Source organism: Nicotiana tabacum, chromosome 6, assembly GCF_000715075.1.
Source record: "Nicotiana tabacum cultivar K326 chromosome 6, ASM71507v2, whole genome shotgun sequence".
Taxonomy (NCBI): Eukaryota; Viridiplantae; Streptophyta; class Magnoliopsida; order Solanales; family Solanaceae; genus Nicotiana; species Nicotiana tabacum.
Window position 1 is genome coordinate 213,779,790 of NC_134085.1, and position 20,629 is coordinate 213,800,418.

Here is a 20,629-nt window from a genome sequence, read left to right on the forward strand (position 1 = left end):
CGTGCGGTTCTGTTTCCCAATGCTAATTGAATTTCTACTCTGTTCTTTCGCAGATGGCGAGAACACGTGCTTCCTCTTCCACCGCTTAGCAGCCTGAGCCCCCAACAGCAGCTCCCACGAGGGACCGAGGGCGAGGCCGTGCTAGAGGCCGAGGTAGGGGCAGAGCTCAGCCCCAAGCAGCAGCACCAGTGGCAGAGCCTCAGGTCGACTTTGATGAGGAGGTTCTGGCCCCAGCGGTTTCGGTGGGCCCAGCTCAGGTCCCATAGGGGTTTATCGCTACCCCAGTTTTTCAAGACGCTTTGGTTCGACTAGTGGGCCTCATGGAGAGTGTCACCCGAGCAGGCTTGCTTCCTGTAGCACCAGTCGTCTCTCAGATTGGAGGAGGGCTCAGACTCCTGCTACTCGCACTTCAGAGCAGGTAGCTCCTCATATTCAGACCCTAGCGGTTCAGCCAGTTGGAGCAGTATAGTCGGGTGTGGTAGCTCAGACCGGTGATAGAGCAGCTATGTTTGCCGATTATTTGTGGAGGCTAGAAAGATGCACCAAGCTTTTCACTACCACTTTCAGCGGTGCATCTACTGAGGATCCCTAGGATTATCTAGATAGCTGCCACGAGGTTCTCCGGAACATGGGTATTGTTGAGACCAATGGGGTTGATTTTGCTACATTTCGCTTGTCTGGATCCGCCAAGACTTGGTAGAGGGATTTCTGTTTGGCTAGACCAGCCGGATCGCCAGTCTTGACTTGGGAGTAGTTTGCACAGCTATTTCTGGAGAAGTTTCTCCCCATTACTTAGAGAGAGGCCTATCGGAGGCAGTTTAAGCTCCTCCAGCAGGGTTCCATGACGCTTACCCAGTATGAGACCAGGTTCATCGATTTGGTTTGCCATGCTCTCATCATACTCCCCATCGAGAGAGAGAGGGTAAAGAGGTTTATTGACGGTCTTATTCAGCCGATTCATCTTCAGATGGCTAGAGAGGCTGGGAGTGAGATTACTTTTCAGGAGGCGGCCAATGTGGCCCGTAGAGTTGAGATGTTTCTGTCATAGGGAGGCGGTCATGGGTCAGACAAGAGGCCCCATCATTCAGGCCGATTTAGTATTACCTCATCCGAAGTTCGAGATTCGTATGGTAGAGGCCATCCTCCTAGGCCCTTTCAGTCACCGCTCCAGGTTTCTCACGGTACTTCAGGTGGTCGTGGTCCCCAGATGTAGTATCCCGATCAGCAGTCCTACAGTGCACCACCTGCTCCTATCAGTGCACCGCCGCTTCAGAGTTTTTGGGGTGGTCATTCAGGTCATCAGGGCCAGCAGTCTTAGCAGCTGAGGGCTTGTTACACGTGTGGTGATCCGGGTCACATTGCCAGGTTTTGCCCTCGAGCACCGAGTAGCTCTCAACATCAGGGTTCTCGTGCTATGGTACAGGCACCAGGTGTTCCACAGCCCGCCCAGCCAGCTAGAGGTGGGGGTAGAGGTGCTAGAGGTGGAGGTAGAGGTACTAGAGGTGGAGCTCAGGCCGCCAGGGGTAGAGGCCAGCCAACAGCAGGTTGTGCCAGAGAGGTAGTTTAGGGTGGTGGGGCCCAGCCCCGATTTACACCCTTCCAGCCATGCCCGAGACTGAGGCTTCAAATGCAATCATTACAAGTACTATTCTGGTTTATGATAGAGATGCTTCAGTGTTATTTGATCCAGGGTCTACCTACTCATATGTATCATCTTATTTTGTACCGTATCTGGTCATGCCTAGTGATTCATTGAGTATTCATGTTTATGTGTCTACACCGGTGGATGATTTGATTTTGGTAGATCACGTCCATCGATGTTATATTGGGGATGGACTGGTTATCACCTTACCACGCTATCTTGGACTGTCATGCCAAGACTGTGACCTTAGCCTTACCGGATTTGCCCCCGTTTAGAGTGGAGAGGGACTCCTGGTCATTCTACCCGTAGTGTTATCTCGTATGTGAAGGCTTGACGTATGGTCGAGAAGGGGTGTTTGGCATATTTGGCATATGTTCGTGATTCTAGTGCTTAGGTCCTTTCTATTGATTTTGTGCCCGTTGTTCGAGAGTTTCCTGATGTTTTCCCTTCAGACCTTCCGGGTATGCCACCTGACAGGGATATTGACTTTTGCAATGATTTGGCTCCGGGCACTCAGTCCATTTCTATCCTGTCGTATCGTATGGCCCCCCCGGAGTTGAAAGAGTTAAAGGAACAAATGCAAGGCTTGCTTGAGAAAGGTTTCATTAGACCTAGTGTTTCGCCTTGGGGTGAGCCGGTGTTGTTTGTTAAGAAGAAGGACAGATCGATGAGAATGTGTATTGATTACCGGCAGTTGAACAAGGTTACAATCAAGAATAAGTATCCATTGCCGAGGATCGATGATTTGTTTGATCAGCTTCAGGGTGCCAAGGTGTTTTCAAAGATTGATTTGAGATCTGGCTACCATCAGTTGAGGATTAGGGCATCCGATGTCCCTAAGACAGTTTTTCGCACTCGGTACGGGCATTATAAGTTCCTGGTCATGTCATTTGGGTTGACCAATGCCGCAACATCTTTTATGGATTTGATGAACCGAGTGTTTAGGCCTTATTTAGACTCGTTCGTGATAGTCTTTATTAATGATATTTTGATATATTCCCGCAGCTGGGAGGAGCACGAGCAGCATCTTAGAGTGGTTCTTCAGACCTTGAGGGATAGTCAGTTATATGCTAAGTTCTCGAAGTATGAATTCTGGTTGAGTTTAGTTGCATTTGTGGTTCATGTTGTATCAATAGAGGGTATTCAAGTTGATCCGAAGAAGATTGAGGCAGTCAAGAACTAGCCTAGACCAGCATCAGCTACAGAGATTCGGAGTTTCTTGGGATTGGTATGGTACTACCGTCGGTTCGTGGAGGGTTATCATCTATCGCAGCCCCGATGACCAGGTGACCCAGAAGGGTGCCCAGTTCAGATGGTCGGACGAGTGTGAGGCGAGCTTTCAGAAGCTCAAGACTGCTTTGACTACGGCACCGGTGTTGGTTTTGCCCACAAGTTTAGGGCCTTATATAGTTTATTGTGATGCATCTCGTATTGGGCTTGGTGCAGTGTTGATGCAGGATGACAAGGTCATTGCCTATGCTTCGCGGCAGTTAAAGATTCATGAGAAGAACTATCCGGTTCATGACTTGGAGTTGGCAGCCATTGTTCACGCATTAAAGATTTGGAGGCATTATATATATCGCGTGGCATGTGAGGTGTTCACGGATCACAAGAGTCTTCAGTATTTGTTCAAGCAAAATGAGTTGAATTTGAGACAGATGAGGTGGTTGGAGTTGTTGAAAGATTATGATATCACTATCTTGTATCATCCGGGAAAGGCCAATGTGGTGGCCGATGCGTTGAGTAGGAAGTCAGCCAGTATGGGCAGTCTTGCTTATATTTCAATCGGTGAGAGACCGTTTGCTTTGGACGTTCAGGCTTTGGCCAATCAGTATGTGAGGTTGGATGTTTCTCAGCCTAGTTGTGTATTGGCCTGCACGGTCGCTCGTTCTTCTTTATTGGAGCGTGTCCGTGATCGGCAGTATGATGATCCCCATTTGTGTGTCCTTAGAGACACGGTGCAACGCGGAGGTGCCAAGCATGTTACCTTAGATGATGATGGAGTTTTGAGATTGCAGGGTCGAGTTTGTGTACCTAATGTGGATGGGCTCCGAGAGTTGATTTTAGAGGAGGCCCATAGCTCCCGGTACTCTATTCATCCGGGCGCCGCGAAGATGTATCAGGATTTGCGGCAGCATTATTGGTGGCGGAGAATGAAGAAGGATATCGTTGCATATGTAGCTCGGTGTTTGAACTGTCAGCAATTTAAGTACGAGCATTAGAGGCCTGGTGGTTTATTTCAGATGATTGAGCTTCCCGAGTGGAAGTGGGAGCGGATCACTATGAACTTCGTTACTGGACTCCCGCAGACTCGGAAGAAGTTCGACGCAGTATGGGTTATTTTTGATGGGCTGACCAAGTCAGCGCATTTCATTCCTGTGGAAGCCTCTTATTCATCCGAGAGGTTAGCTGAGATCTATATCCGGGAGATTGTTCGTCTTCATGATGTGCCTGCATCTATCATTTCGGACTGAGGTACGCAGTTTACCTCGCATTTCTAGAGAGCAGTTCAGCGATAGTTGGGCACCCAAGTTGAGTTGAGTACAACCTTTCATCCTCAGACGGACGGGCAGTCTGAGCGGACTATTCAGATTTTGGAGGATATCCTCCGAGCTTGTGTCATTGACTTTGGAGGCTCGTGGGATCAGTTTTTGCCTTTATAAGAGTTTGCCTACAACAACAGTTACCAGTCGAATATCCAGATGGCTCCTTATGAGGCTTTATATGGTAGGCAGTGTCGATCTTCGGTTGGATGGTTTGAGCCGGGAGAGGCTCGATTGTTGGGTACGGATCTGGTTCAGGAGGCTTTGGACAAGGTTAGGATTATTCAGGATAGGCTTTGTACAGTTCAGTCCAGGCAAAAGAGTTATATAGACCGCAAGGTTCGAGATGTGGCTTTTATGGTTGGAGAGCGGGTATTGCTCCGAGTGTCACCTATGAAGGGCGTGATGAGATTTGGGAAGAACGGAAAGCTTAGCCCTAGGTTCATCGGTCCGTTTGATATTCTTGATTGAGTGGGAGAGGTGGCTTATAGACTTGCATTGCCGCCGAGCTTATCAGTCGTGCATCCAGTGTTTCATGTATCCATGCTCCGGAAATATCACGGCGATCCATCCCACGTGTTAGATTTCAGCACTCTCCAGTTGGACAAGGACTTATCTTATGAGGAGGAGCCGGTAGCTATTCTAGACCGGCAGGTTCGCACTACAAGAAATAGGACTTTTTGTAGCAACATTTAGTGGCGACTTGATGTGTTGCAACAAATATTATACTTTTAGGAGCGACTTCAGAAGTTGCTGCAGAAAATAAACTTTTAACAGCGACTTATTTAAGGCGCCTCTAATATGCGCTACTAATTGCTGAATTTTTCTTTCCCGGTAAGACCAAAATTTTGGCTCCAAAGATCTAGCAGCGACCAATTAATAGTCGCCGCAGAAGAACATTTAGGAGCGACTTAGTCGCCACTAATAGAGTAATTAAAATTAAAAAGAGTAAATAAAAAAGAAATTTCTTAATCAAAAGACCTCAAACATATCAAATGTCTCTTTGCTCAATTTCTTTTCTGCAATACCACTTGTTTGCTCCCTTCCTTCTTTGTAAAATTCTCAATGTTGTCTCCGATCGAAAACCTCAAATCTATCTACTCAGATCATAAAATGTGAACCATATGGTAGAGATTCAAAAGCCCTAATTACAAATTGTGACTCTATCTCTCAAATTTTTCTGACCCATTTGCAAATCTAGAGGAACCGACAGTCGTTTAAAGCTAAAGAAGGAAGGAGGAAAGTTTGAAGTTTGAAAATCATTGCGAGGGTAAGCTGTTCGAAACCGAAGTTTTGAAATTTTATTTCCATATTTTGTCGATTCTCGATCTTGACGGTCCTATCTCAGTTATCTCTTTCTCTAGGTAAGCTGAAAGTTTTTGTTTTTTGAAATTCTAGACCTTTTGGTGTTGTTATTGTGATTGCATGCTCGATATTATATTGGGTATCTTGAATTCAGTAATTGTGCAAAAAAAAAAAAACTTCTTTTAGGTTGAATTTACCTGGGTTTTTAGTTTTAAAGATGGATTTTGTTCCTTTTGAATATTGAGTTTTAAGAAACTTTCCGATGTATTTAATTTGTAGAAATGAGCATTTCGGCTTTTGCAGGTTATCAGGAAAGGGTTCCTTTTAGCAGCACAGGTGAGCTTCATCTTTGTACCAAATTTCTTCTTTTTTCAATTTGTTATTAGTTTCAAAAATGTGAAGAAGTTCTATACATTTGCAGAAAGAAGATCTGCAGAGAGTGGTAGACTTGCTTTCGCTTACGGGACATCATACACGTTCGTTGCTTATTCATTATCTATGGGATGTTGATAAGGTCTTTGCAGTGTTTGTTGATAGAGGGAAAGAAAAATTATACGTGGAAGCTGGTGTATCGCTTGAAGAGAAAGATGATCAGCATCCTGCCTCTGAGCCCTCAACTGAAATAACATGTGAAATCTGCTTCGAAGACTTCCTGCTGAGGAAACGACGCTGATGGATTGCAATCATAGGTTTTGCAATGATTGTGAGCATCTTTCATCCTTCTCCCTTATCTCTCGCTCTCTGATGTAAAGTTAGACAGCTAGATTCGGTTGATTGAACTTCTTGTTCTCATTTTTATGGATTTGTGCAATTTTTATTGTTCTGCAATTTTTTTTCCGTTTCCTTTCAACTTATTTCTGCTGAATGGGTTAGCCAAGATAATGAGGCAAAGACACATTGATAGGGGTGCGCTGACACTTGCTTCTGCTGAAGTCAAATTTCAGATTGATACTGAAACTCATGACCCTCTTGATATCGGTATCATCCTATTCTTTTTTAATTCTCTTTAGTTTCTTTTGGTAGCTTATTGTAAATTAGATAAAGGTGCCCAACTATCTGTCATTTGGAAAGCTCAGAAACTTTCTTTCAATTATATATTTGGCAGTGCTTAAGAATTATTTTAGGGATCATTTGTTTCAGACTAGTGTGACGTTAAGATTTTCTTAGCTTCAAGCTCATAGAACATATGCTGTACCAATGGCAATACGCAATTCTGGCCTATTTTGAACAAATGTTATCGAAGGCAGAAATGCATCTTTGTTTTTATCCTTTTTATTTTTGTAACAATAGACAAGAGGGGTTCCTCTGATGGTAAGCAACCTCCACTTCCAACCAAGAGGTTGTGAGTTCGAGTCACCACAAGAGCAAGGTGGGGAGTTCTTGGAGGGAAGGATGCCGAGTTTCTATTGGAAACAGCATCTCTACCCCAGGGTAGAGGTAAGGTCTGCGTACACACTACCCTCCTCAGACCCCACTAGTGGGATTATACTGGGTTGCTGCTGCTGCCTTTCAACTTATGTATCCCGTCTTAGAATTTGTAAAATAAGCTACTTCACCATTTTATCTATTTACTTGAAATTAGTATAATGGTTGCAGAAGCATGAGTAAGGTTCTTGAAAATAAAAGTTTCTTAAGGAGGAAGAAGGAACACAACTTGTAACATGTAATTTTCTCACTTTGTTCTCACATTACTGTGAATGATTTCTGGTGTAGTGTGCTTCTCTGATTAATGTTCATCATATACTCTGAAAACAAGGTAGAAAAAGACTGATGTTAAACTGAAAATAGAGTTGCCATGTTCTCACCCCTTCTTTTTCTTGTTCAACTTTTGCATAATAGAGTTGTTAGAACTTAGTAGCTGAACTTCAGAGTATTATAATCTTTTCTAATTATTTACTTTTCCATTGACCATGGCTGATTTTCTAACCAGATATACCATATACTTAATGTGATCCATTTTGTTGAAATATTAAGGTTGCAGTCTAGCGAAAGCAGATGATAGGATATTGACCAATTTATCAACAATATAGTAAATAGTGAATTATTAAAAAAGTATTCTCTTAAATCTTTTGATTAGTTACAGATATAATGTACTCCTATCAGTTTTATAAGTTAATAGTTACATTTCATATTTAATGTTTGTCCCTTCGTCATGCTTCTGGTGTAGTGGGGCATACGCCCGTGCACAGCACGGGCACGCATCATCTAGTTTAACTTATAAATGTAGTGTCCATGTAACTAAATAATTTATCTTGTTGGAATTTTTGTTCTTTGTTGGATTTTGATCTTGTATTTTCTCCTCTTGATAACAGGGACAAGATTTCTGAACAATCACAAATGGCGATGATCAAGGAGTTTGAAGACATTTAATGTTTAGTTTTTTCTTCTTTTTATTTTGGGTCATAAGACATCGACCAAGGAGTAGTTCAAAGTATGAAGATACTTAATGTATTGTTTTTCCTTTGTCATGTGTAAATGCATACAATGGCAATAAACAAGAAAGTATTGGGCAGTGTATTAGCTAATTGACTATACAATAATGAAAGTATTTATAGTATTTGTGTTGAGAAATATTTTTAGTGTTTGTTGAATTTGATGCTTTTAGTATTTGTAGGCAATTGATAGAAATATACCTAAATATTCATTTCACAAAGTAGTAGGTCACCATAAGAAATCTACAGCATTGGTTAGTTATTTAAAAATGGCTTTAGTGGCGACTATACCTTGTTGCTAGACATAATTAGTATTTGAGGCGACAAGAAGCGCCACTAAAAGTCCTTGGCTACCAGTGGCGATCAAAATCGCTGCAATAGATACAATTTGTGGCGACTTTACTCGCTACTAAAGTCTTTCTTTAGTGGCGACCTTCCCAGAAACACAGATTGAGGAGTCGTTTTGGTAGCGATATTATTTACTTTTAGGGGTGAGCAGAGTTGCTGCAATATCTGGTATTTAGTGGCGACTCCATTATGTCGCTACAGATAACATTTAGTAATGGATTTAAGTGAAGCGATCCCAAGGTCGCCACTAAAGGCAATTAGTGGCGACTTTATAGTCTTTAGTAGCGACTTTAGTCGCCACTAAAAGCAATATTTCTTGTAGTATTCGTCAGTTGAGGTCGAAGAGTTTTCCTTCTGTTTGTATTCAGTGGAGAGGTCAACCTCCTGAGGCATCGACCTGGGAGTCCGAGTTCGATATGCGGAGCCGTTACCCCCATCTTTTCCCCGACTCAGGTACTTCCTTCTTCTGTCCGTTCGAGGATGAACGATTATTTTAGAGGTGGAGAATGTGATGACCTTTTGTTTTAAAACGAAATTCCGTATTCTGAGGCCTTGAAAACCTCATTTAGACTCACCTCGATTTGCATGCGCAGTCCGGGCGCGTAGCCGGAAAGCTTAAAATATGATAATCTGTGAAAAATGATAAGTTTTGACTATAAAATGAGCTCATTTGACTTCAGTCAACAATTTGGGTAAACAGACCTGGACCCGTGATTTGACGGTCCCAGAGGGTCCGTAGGAAAATATGGGACTTGGGCGCATGCCCGAAATCGAATTCTGAGGTCCCAAGCCTGAGGAATGAATTTTTAAAGGAAATTGTTTTCTGGAATTGTTTAAAGAAATTTGAAATGAAATTTGATTAGAACATGATGGTATCGGGCTCGTATTTTGGTTTCGGCACCCGGTACATGTCTTATATATAATTTAAGACATTCCTGTAAAATTTGGTGAAAAACGGACGTCGTTTGACGTGATTCGGACCTAAATTGCTAAAGTTGATGTTTAAAGAAGTTTGAGAAAAATTCTATGATTTTGAGGTTTAATTCATTGTTATTGAGGTTATTTTGGTGATTTTATTACACGAATAAGTCTGTAGGATATTTTTGAGGTTGTATGTATATTTGGTTTGGAGCCCCGAGGGCTCGGGTGAGTTTTGGATAGCCCACGGGTGCATTTTGAACTTTGAAAAATAGCTGGTGTATTTCTATGCGAAGCCAGTATCGCAAATGCGAGCCATGCACCGCAAATGTGAGAGTTGGCCTGGGCAGCCTTCTTCGCAAATGTGAAGTAGCCGTCGCAAATGCGATGCTTGCCTAAATCCTCTATGATCGCAAATGCGAAGTCGCAAATGCGAAAGTTTGGGATTTCTGAAGGGTTCGCAAATGTGAACCCTGTTTCGCATTTCCCAGCTTATCAGAGGTCGGGGTTCACAATTGCGAACCCCTGTTCGCAATTCTCATACCTACAACCTGCAATTTCTATACTTAACCGATTTTAAAACCCATTTTTCATATTCCCTCAAACATAAACATACTTATGCGATTTTTCAAGGATTCCTTCTTCTCCAAATCACCTGTAAGTCATTTTTAACTAGTTTTCTTCAATCATTAACATCTTTTAACATGATTTCAACTTAAAATCAAAGATTTTCATGGGGAAAATTAGGTGTTTGGGTAAAACCTAGGTTTTTCAAAAATTGGGGATTTGGACCTCGATTTGAGGTCTGATTTCAAAACAAATCATATATTTGGGTTCGTGGGGGAATGGGTAATCGGGTTTTGGTTCGAACCTCGGGTTTTGACCATGTGGGTCCGGGAGCGATTTTTGACTTTTTGGGTAAAACTTTGAAAGACTCATTTTTATGCATTGGGGTTTATTCATTTAGCTTTTAATTATGTAATTGAGTAAATTGTGACTAGATACGAGCAAATTGGCGGTGGAATCAAGGGGTAAAGCTATAATTGAACCTTGAATTGTGTTCGTGGCATCGAGGTAAGTGTTTGGTCTAACCTTAGCTTGAGGTATTAGGAGTTGAGTCTTATTTGCTACGTGATAATTGTTGAGTACGACGTATAGGCATGGTGACGAGTATCTATACGTTGGTGTCTAGCATGACCGTGAGTCTTAAATTTTGAAGATCTTGATTTCGTTGTATCTTTCATGCCTTGGTGATGATTTCTAATTGTTGTGGAAAGTTTGTGGAAGGAATTGTAACCTTTGAGCATCGAGGAGCATTGGCTCAAGTTATATTATGAATTGTGAAAGTATATGAGAGCATTGGCTCAAGTGGTAAAGTGAGTTATGAAATAAAAGTGAAAGAAAGAGAAAGAGTTATTAAATTGTTCCCTTGCCGGGATATTGTTGCTTTGTTGATTATCTCCCTTGCGGGATGTTGAGATTATTGATGTTGTTCCCTTGCGGGGATTTAATTGTTTAACTGTTGTTCCCTTGCCGTGATCTCTATTACTATTTTGTTTATTCCCTTGCCCCTTTGCTTGTGATTGTTGTTTGGGTGAGGAAGAGTGTTAAAGCACGAAAGGTGATGCCGTGCATTGTTTGCTATTGTGAGGAAAGAGTGTAAAGCACGAAGGGTGATGTCGTGCCATATGATGTACCATTCCGTACCGATTTTCATTAATTATATGGTGAGAAAAGAGAGTAAAAGCACGAAGGGTGGTACCGTGCACATCTTTATTATATGATTGATTTGGTGAGGACGAGAGTAAAAGCACGAAGGGTGATGTCGTGTACACTTTTATTATAAAATTGCTTTGGAGGGACGAGAGTAAAAGCACGAAGGGTGATGCCGTGCAAATTGTTGATTTCTGATTCTTTGTTGATATTCGAGTTATGTTGTTTCTTTCCTTACTTGATGCTTTCTATTCGGAACTGTTATCTCCCCCACAACATGTTTCCCCCTCCCACATTGACTGGTTATTTTCTGTATTTCTTTTCCGGTGTATATATATTTGAACTACACAGGTTTAATTGGGTAGTATGGTCCTAGCCTCGTCACTACTTCGCCGAGGTTAGGCTAGACACTTACCAGCACCTGGGGTCGGTTGTGCTTATACTACACTTTGCACTGTGTGTAGATCCAGGAGCGGCATTTGGACAGTAGTTGGAGTGCTTCATTTAGTCCATCCGGAGACCCAAGGTAGACCTGCAGGCGTCTGCAGGCCCTGGCGTCTCCCTCTATATCTATTTCCTGTTGTATTTTCTTTTATTCAGAAACAGTGTAATGTATTTCTTTAGACCTTGTTTGTAGTAACTCTTAGACAGTTTATGACACTGTGACACCGGGTTTTGGGTATCTGAGGTTTTAAAAGTTGTAATAAATGTAGCCTTAATTTATATAATTGTTGACTTCCGCTTATGTTATTTAAAATTTCTCTTTTATCATATTATCGCCTTGTATTCGTTTAAAAGAAGCAATATAAAAGTGTAGCAAGTAGTTAGGGTTTGGCTTGCCTAACTCCCATCAGTAGGCGCCATCACAAGTCCCAAAGGTGAGAAATCCGGGTCGTGACAAAAAATAACTTAACAACCTAGGAAAGTAATAAATATAGTCCGAAAATATATGAAAATAAGTTAAAACCAATCTAGGATAAGATATTGAAAGTCCCAAACCAATCTTGGCTAGGATCTTGGAAATGTTGCAGGAAATTTACAAGCACCTTGACACCAACTTGCACTCAACTTTTAGCATACCTATTGTACCTTTCTTGAAAGTCAAGTAAGTCTTTTTTATGTTATAGATCCAACATAATCATAAATGTGCACTGCCAGAATGTCGAATGGCGCGAACCATAGAGGCATCTATTACCCCACTAACGAATCATACATGCAACACAAACAACTATAAATAAAGAATCACCCCGCTCGTGAATCGTACATGCCACACAGGTACACATAGAAACACACATTCAAACAGTCAATCAAGACTTCATCAGGGAAACAATTATTCAAGGAGGAGTCAACTTTTCTTTTACAAGTCAAGAAAAAATGAAGTTTAATTCTCTTAGAAAAGCATTCACCACTTTGATATGATTTAATCAATTTAAACTGTCAATACAGTTACAATTATTTCAAGTAAAGCATACTTTTGGGTCCTAGATTATCCGGACTTTAACATAATAGTAGCTATGCACGGACTCTCGTCATCTCGTGCATACGTAGCCCCCCACAAATAGAATCACATATCCAATTAATTCACCTATGGGGACAATTTCCCCTTACAAGGTTAGAAAAGAGACTTACCTCGCTCCGAAGTTCCAAAACCGGCTCCCAAGCCCTTCTGACGACTCAACCCGATTCCCAACTCTCCAAAACTAGTCAATAATTGTCCGAACCCATAAATATATACTCAAACACTCATAACACTTCAATTTATATCAATTCTCAACTCCTTTTGAAAAGTTGACAAAATCGCCCTAGGGAAATAAAATACCGAATTTTTGAATTATGCTCTGAGTAGACCTCCCTTCAAGTCATTCACTGCCCCGACGCATGGGCATGCCTCCTACCATCATACTAATACTGTGCGATAACCAAATCATGATCGTCACAACAACCTGTACATAGCCCTTAAAGCTCTCAAAAGTACAACTACTGAGCTAAAATAACATAATACCCTTCTGCAAGGCAACGATAATAGCCCAATCAACTATACCGGGAGAAACATCCCGCAACCTATATCTAGTATCATCACAATTCCTCAATCCCCATTTGATAATAAGCGCTCCACATCGCATAAGATTGAATGGGAAGGAAATAAAGGCATAAGACTCGAGGGAATCAAACTGCACGATGAGGAATCAAGAAGAGAAGTGCTCCTAACAGCCCTGTAGCCTCTCGAAGATAAGTACACACATCTCTGTACCGATCCGCAAGACTCTACTAGACCTGCTCATGACATGTGAGACCTACGGGAATCTAGTGCTCTGATACCGTTGTCACGACCCAAAATCCATTAAAGGTCGTGATGGCGCCGGACACCACTGTCAGGCAAGCCAACACCAACTAATTAGTAATTTATCGTTTTAATATTTTTGAAACCATTTTCTTTATACATTAAACAATAAAATAATGAATTTCACTGAATAAATATTGATGTCTTTAATAAATTTAAATACTGAATAATCCCATAGGCACCCCAGAACCCGGTGTTACAATTGCATGAGCAATTTTTAGGAAATAAAGTACAATATGATAACTGTCCGAAATACAATCGGACAGAAAAGAATTACAATACTTTGAAAGAGACTCTGCTGGCTGGGGGTCGTCTCGAGAGATGCAGCTCACCTAAGTCTTTGTGTCAATTATGCCACTGCGCCCAACGAGGCCACTAGACGTACATGTGCATGAGGAACAAAAATATACAACAAGTGTAGTATGAGTACGAAACAACACGTACCCAGTAAGTATCTCATCTAATCTCGAAAAAGTAGTGACGAAGGTCGACTTCGACACTCACTAGAGGTCCAATAAATAAATACCAAAATGTGTAGAAGCATGAATTTTATAAAGTGATTTCAAACTCAATTAGCATAAAGCAGGTAAACAATTATTTTTATAATAAGAGATTTCCAAAATTTGTATTTCCTCATTTATCGATTTATCTCAGGCAGAGAGGCAATGCCATTATTTATAAATGCCAAGGCGAGCAATACAATCATGCACAAATCATGCCGAGGTCGTATGACCCGATCCAACATAATAATAAATGTGCGCTGCCAGAGGGTCGAATGGCGCGAACCATAGATGCATCTATTACCCCGCTCGCGAATCATACATGCAACGCAAGTACACATAGAAACAAACATTCAAACAGTCAATCAAGACTTCATCAGGGAAACAATTATTCAAGGAGGTGTCAATTTCTCTTTTACAAGTCAAGAAAAACGAAGTTTAACTCTCTGAGAAAATTATTTACCACTTCGATATGATTTAAGCAATTTAAGTTGTCAATAAGGTTATAATTATTTCAAGTAAATTACAGTTTTGGGTCCTAGACTACCCGCACTTACACATAATAGTAGCTACGCACGGACTCTCGACACCTCGTGCATACTTAGCCCCCACAAATAGAAGCACATATCCAATTAATTCACCTATGGGGATAAATCCCTCTTACAAAATCAGAAAAGAGACTTACCTCGTGCCGAAGTTCCAAAACCGGCTCCCAAGCCCTTCCGACGACTCAACCCAAATCCCAACACTCCAAAACTAGTCAATAGTTGTGCAAACCAATAAATATATACTCAAACACTCGTAACAATTCAATTTATATCAATTCCCAACTTTGCTTGAAAAGTTAACAAAATCGCCCTCAAGCCCACATATCCGGATTCCGAAATTTTTTGAAGATAAAGTTTATCCATAATCTCACGGGCTCAATATATAATTTAATCTCAATTCATGCCCAAATTTGTGGTAAAATCCAAAATATAAATTTTTAGGTCTTATTCCAAAAACCCATAATTTCTCCTAATTTCATGCTTAAATCCATAATAAAACCATGTATTTAACTTACAAGATGTGGAATTAACTTACTTCAGGCTTGCTGATGAAATCCCCCCTCTTTAAAGGCTCCAAATCGCCAAACCAAAGTGAAAATATGAGGGAAATGAGCCAAAACTCAATTTTTATAAAACACACTGCCAGCCCCCGATTCTCGCACCTGCGGTCACTTGACTACTTCTGCGGTTCCGCAAGTGCGACTCCAATTCCGCTTTTGCGGGAAAGAATCCAACTGCCCCAGTCTTCTTCTGCGTAGCCCAGACCACATCTGCGATCACGTAGGTGTGGAGATTCCTTTGCACTTGCAACCTCAGCCCCTTCACCCCAGCCGCTTCTGCGATTCACCTCCTCGCTTCTACGGGACCGCTTTTGTGATGAAGCTTCCGCAGAAGCGGTTACACCAGCAACCAGAACCCCTCTTCAGCTCCTCTTTCAAGTCCAAATCAATCCGTTCACCACCTGGAATCCACCCCAGGCCCTCGGGACCTCAACCAATTATACTAACATGTCCCATAACATAATACGGACCTGCTCGAGGCCTCAAATCACATCAAACAATGCTAAAACCATGAATCGTACTCCAATTCAAGCTTAATGAACTTTAGAACTTCAAACTTCTACATTCGGTGCCGAAACTTATCAAATCACGTCCAATTGACCTCAAATTTTGCACACAAGTCATATTTGACATTACAGACCTACTCCAACTTCCGAAATCGGAATCCAACCCCGATATCAAAAAGTCTACTTACGGTCAAACTTCTCAAAAATCTTCTAATTTCTAACTTCCGTCAGATGACTCCAAAATGACCTACGAACCTCCAAATCCACACTCGATCGTGCCCCCAATACCAGAATCACCATACGGAGCTTTTCCCAGACTCGGAATACCAAACGGACATCGATAGCATTGAAATGCACTTCAACCCAAATTTATGAGATTTTTCCAAAATGTTAACTTCCACAATAGGCGCCGAAATGCTCCCAGGTCATCCAAAACCCGATTCGAACATACGTCCAAGTCCAAAATCATCATACAAACCTGTTGGAACCTTCGAATCCCGATTCTGAGATCGTTTACTCATAAATCCAACCTTACTTAATTCTTTCAACTTAAAGCTTCTGAAATGGGAATTTTCTTTCCAAATCAATTCCAAACTTCTCGAAATTCAATTCCGACCATGCGCACAAGTCATAATACCTGAAGTGAAGCTGCTCAGGGTCTCAATATGCTGAACGACGCGCTACAGATCAAAACAACCGATCGGGTCGTTACATTCTCTCCCACTTAAACATTCGTTCATCTTTGAATGTGCTAAGAACTGCGCTGAAGTTGTCTAAAATCACTGTTAAACACCTCGTGCATCTACCAGTGCTAACACAACTCAGTCGAGCACATTAGCTCGATCAAATCTGAAGATATCCTCTTTCATTTAGGTAAATTAGCCTTAGAGCCCAGTTCCAACATCCGAAATTCTCTGCCAAGCCTGCTTCCAACATACGAACACCGTATCAATCACCACATGATGTACCAGAACATGACTGCACAACCTTGATGAATTCACACCATACACCACATCATTCATGATATCATAATAACACTCTCTGATCATAATAGCCAACATTTCCCGAATCTGATGCTCACAATGTACCCCATGACATATATAAGTCCTATTTCAACTCTCGCTATGCTGCCACGACGGAAGAGATATGTAGAAATTCATAATCAACTGCCGAGTCAACAAATCGTTGAGTCTATCCTCTTAACAAGAACCGTTACCTCACTCTGAACCAAATAACTTTATTTGCTCTTTAATATACTTCATATAAATCTGATGGCATTGATCCCAGGTCCAAATATCTCGTCTCACCCAGTACAAGTTACTCAGGCAATAAGCCACCCAGACATGACCAAAAGTCTCATATGATGCCAAAATGTGCCGAGAGGCCACAAACTTGAATGCGATACATAAGAAAATCGAACTCTGGAGGGGACGACTCAACTCACGCAACTAATTAGACAACCGAAAGGTGTTATAAACCTTCCCCCCAAAAAAATGGGAAACAAAACACAAAAAATAGAATATAGGGGACCATACCCAATATCACTTTGTTGCGGCGTGCAACCCGATCCAAACAATATACCCGTGGCGGCGTGCCATCCAATCCACACATAAATCAATATAAGGAGATACATACCGAGCTAGAGTGCTCATTACTACCAAATACCTAATATCGACCACAAGCACGCTAAGTGCATAATACAATCCTTGTGGAGACAGATAGAGCCATATGCTACAAAACTCAAGCACAATTAAGGTGTGATATATGATCTGAATCTCAAGTGACATCCTGATCGCATAACACCATCACTACACGAAACCTCAACATATAAGAAAATTATCCAGTCATCTCACAACTCATATGGCACAATATAATATTACATGAAATAGCCGACGACGAGATAACATCTAACGTCTGAATACTCCTGCATAAGGTGTGTTTGCTGAAATGAACACATATGGCATGATATAGAGCCCATATTCATATTTAATTCCACCCATCGACCTCGAGCCGATTCTGACCGTACCATACTAGGCTAATAACTTTTCAAGGGTTCATAATAACCCATTTTCCCCATAACTCACAAGAACAACCCTCATATCCGGAGCAAGCCTCCACAGTCCACAACCCAATAAACTGAGTGCCCTCTACGCACAAATTCACAAATTAGTGATACTACCACAATCTTCACACTTGGTTTAAATATTCAATCAATCAAGTGACTATATGTCACACTTATACAATCTTCCCGAGAGGTACGCTCCCATGACCTTCCGCACTAGATCATGAGTCTACACATCCATACCACTGATCACACTAATGTTGTAAAGCATATCAAGAATCTGTAACCAAGATGTCAAGCCTCCTACAAAAATATCGATCTCAGGTGATGCTGAAGACAATACCAACTTACTATAAATATCCAAATCCTTTTCCTGCTCATCTGAGCTCGTGACATCCTTGTCAACACTGAACCGTAACCTTGTTCCTCACTTCCAAATTTTATACTGCTCACTACACCTAACATGCCAATATGCGATAGCGCCAGAATTTCATCATAACTCTTGAACCACTAATAGGGTAAACACTTCATCACCTAGAAACTTTTTACTTAACTCATTCTATGAGAACTATAGCAACACACGAGTAACTTCTCATAATCGTAGAATATTCAAATCCTCAATTAGTGGTCTGAACCACCATAACCCTTCGGGGATCCACCTACACATAACAGGTCATAATACTTAAATACTCCCAAATAAAATCAATTACGGCAGCCGTCAAGCCTCGCACGTACCGCCACAAATCACATGCATAACTTAATCATGTTGAAGGTACAGATTACTGCCACCAGTATGCCAATTCAACCATGGCCAACCAATCTGACTTCTTCTAACTTATCATTAACTTGCCTTAAAGATATTAATAACTCTGGCCAACACATAACAACTCAATCCGCACTCATCCTAAGTGGCCTTGTATCATGAGACCATGTTGTCTCAAATCTCACAAACAATCTCATACCTTCCTTGTGCGCACATTTGCATCCTCAGTTGGTACGCACATTCTGATAACTTCTCTACGAATCCAAAGTCATTTTCTATCATTTTTCCAAATGCTACACTGCAAGTCAAAAATATCATAGAACATCCCGAGCCTCTTATCATAATCCACCATAAAATCTCGATTCTTAACCATACCACGGGCTTGAAATCTTTAGGCACCACATTTTTAACCTTTGAATTCACTAGGATCATTGTTGAGAGTTACCCACTTTGGCTTGGTCTGGAATATAATCAACTCCAAGGCTCCACTGGCATATGAACACCCATCTCCATGGAGCACCCGATTGAATCACTTCCTTGTAAACCACCTTCGTACAAAACACATATCCTAAGTCTTCCCAGTGCCCGAACAAGAATCGATAAGGTCATTTATGGAACACATCTCTGAAATCATTTGCTCAAATTACTACTTATATTCCTTTCCCTTATCTGAAATAACTCGTCATCATGCTAATAGCCAGAAACCTTACAAGTAGATAACCATGCAACCTAATCATAGGCGGTGGGACTTTCCCACTTAGCTTGGAGCCACCTGTTACATAACTCTGGAATCCACCAAGATTCTTTATCTCTTGTTGACATAACCTTGCGCAACCAAACCACCAAATCCCTTGAAATTCTTCCGTTAGCATTTAATGAACGCTCTAAATCTCTAGCAACATTCACATATTTGACCTTTTACCGGATAGCCAGTAGAATCCTTCGTAGAACTTCGTCAATACCACGCGATCGCTAACTTGCTCACAAGAGATAACCCACCTGTGGAAATTACATGCTGACGTCTCCCAACAACGTTACATGCACAATTACTACGAAATCCGTAACCCAACCTGAGCCCATGCTCATTTGCTAGTTGTACAAGCCCATTCACTCCTTATGGACATTAACTAAATGTGTGACAATACCTTCCAAGCCAAAGTCATGTTGTATCCTTCTTCATATCAAGCAATTCCTTTCGGTTGTATCAAATCTCTCGCCATATAATACCCTCTATTTCATATTAAGTCCGTATACCCAGTCACTGCCCACCGTGAACCTCAAATCACCCTAGACCTTTTCTCCGGGTGTGTAGTCATCCTACCACAGAACCCATACACTACTCTGCCACTCTCCCATTTTGGTCAAAATCACTCCTTTAAGCAACTACTCGACTTTCGCTTCTTACACCTGGCCTTCTAGAAATTTAACCACCGTCTGACACTTCCCACATGTCTTTCCTCATCCTTTCCTGCCCAGTTGTTGCCTTAAATAAAATATCTATCTCTGTAGTACTTGAACCAATAGATCAATACTAACTTTAAACCTTTCCAAAGATCATCTTTCTCAAGCCATCGACACCATAAACACTGACTAGATCCTGAATCACCGCACATCGCAATCTTTGACAGCCGCTTCCCTGACTCTATTTCACTACACCCTGCCCTAAAGGCGAATCGAAGAAGACCATAGCACCGGCGAACTCCACACATTCAATCAAGGACAACGACACCACATCGTAAATAAAAGTTCCGCCATGCTCGAAAATACCAAGTCTCGTTACTCCATCAACCCAAACCTGAACTATTATAGTCCGATCGCCTTTCCTCCGCCTGAAATAAAATACTGAATCTCTGAATTATGGTCTGGGTAGACCTCCCTTCAAGTCATTCACTGCCCCGACGTGTGGGAATGCCTCCTACCATCATACCGATACTGCGCGATAACCATATCATGATCGTCATAGCAACCTGTGCATAGCCCTTAAAGCTCTCAGAAGTACAGCTACTAAGCTGAAATAACAGAATACCCTTCTGCAAGGCAACGACAATAGCCCAATCAACTATGCCGGGAGAAACATCCCGCACCCCATCTGTAGTATCATCACAATTCCTCAATCCCCAATTGATAACAAGCACTCCACGTCTCATAAGATTGAATAGGAAGGAAATAAAGGCATAAGACTCAAGAGGAATCAAACCGCACGATGAGGAATCAAGAAGGGAAGTGCTCCTAACAACCTTGTAGCCTCTCGAAGATAAGTGCGGATGTCTCTGTACCGATCCACAAGACTCTACTAGACCTGCTCATGACACGTGAGACCTACGGGAACCTAGTACTCTGATACCATGTTATCACGACCAAAATTTCATTAAAGGTCGTGATGGTGTCGGACACCACTGTCAGGCAAGCCAACACCAAATAATTAATAATTTCTCGTTTTAATATTTT

General features: G+C 41.6%; 1 long non-coding RNA gene across 2 annotated transcripts; it reads left to right on the top strand.

The window, feature by feature from the left end:
* The first annotated feature begins 5,151 nt into the window (after nt 1-5,151).
* Nucleotides 5,152-8,061, top strand: LOC107830793 (uncharacterized). 2 transcript variants are annotated; one of them, XR_001658226.2, is made up of 6 exons: nt 5,152-5,455; nt 5,794-5,826; nt 5,912-6,193; nt 6,364-6,468; nt 7,087-7,153; nt 7,803-8,061. It is a non-coding gene; the product is annotated as an uncharacterized LOC107830793 (long non-coding RNA). The 2 variants fall into 2 exon arrangements; XR_001658223.2 differs by lacking the exon at nt 7,087-7,153 and having other exon boundaries at nt 5,154-5,455.
* Nucleotides 8,062-20,629: the final 12,568 nt, after the last annotated feature.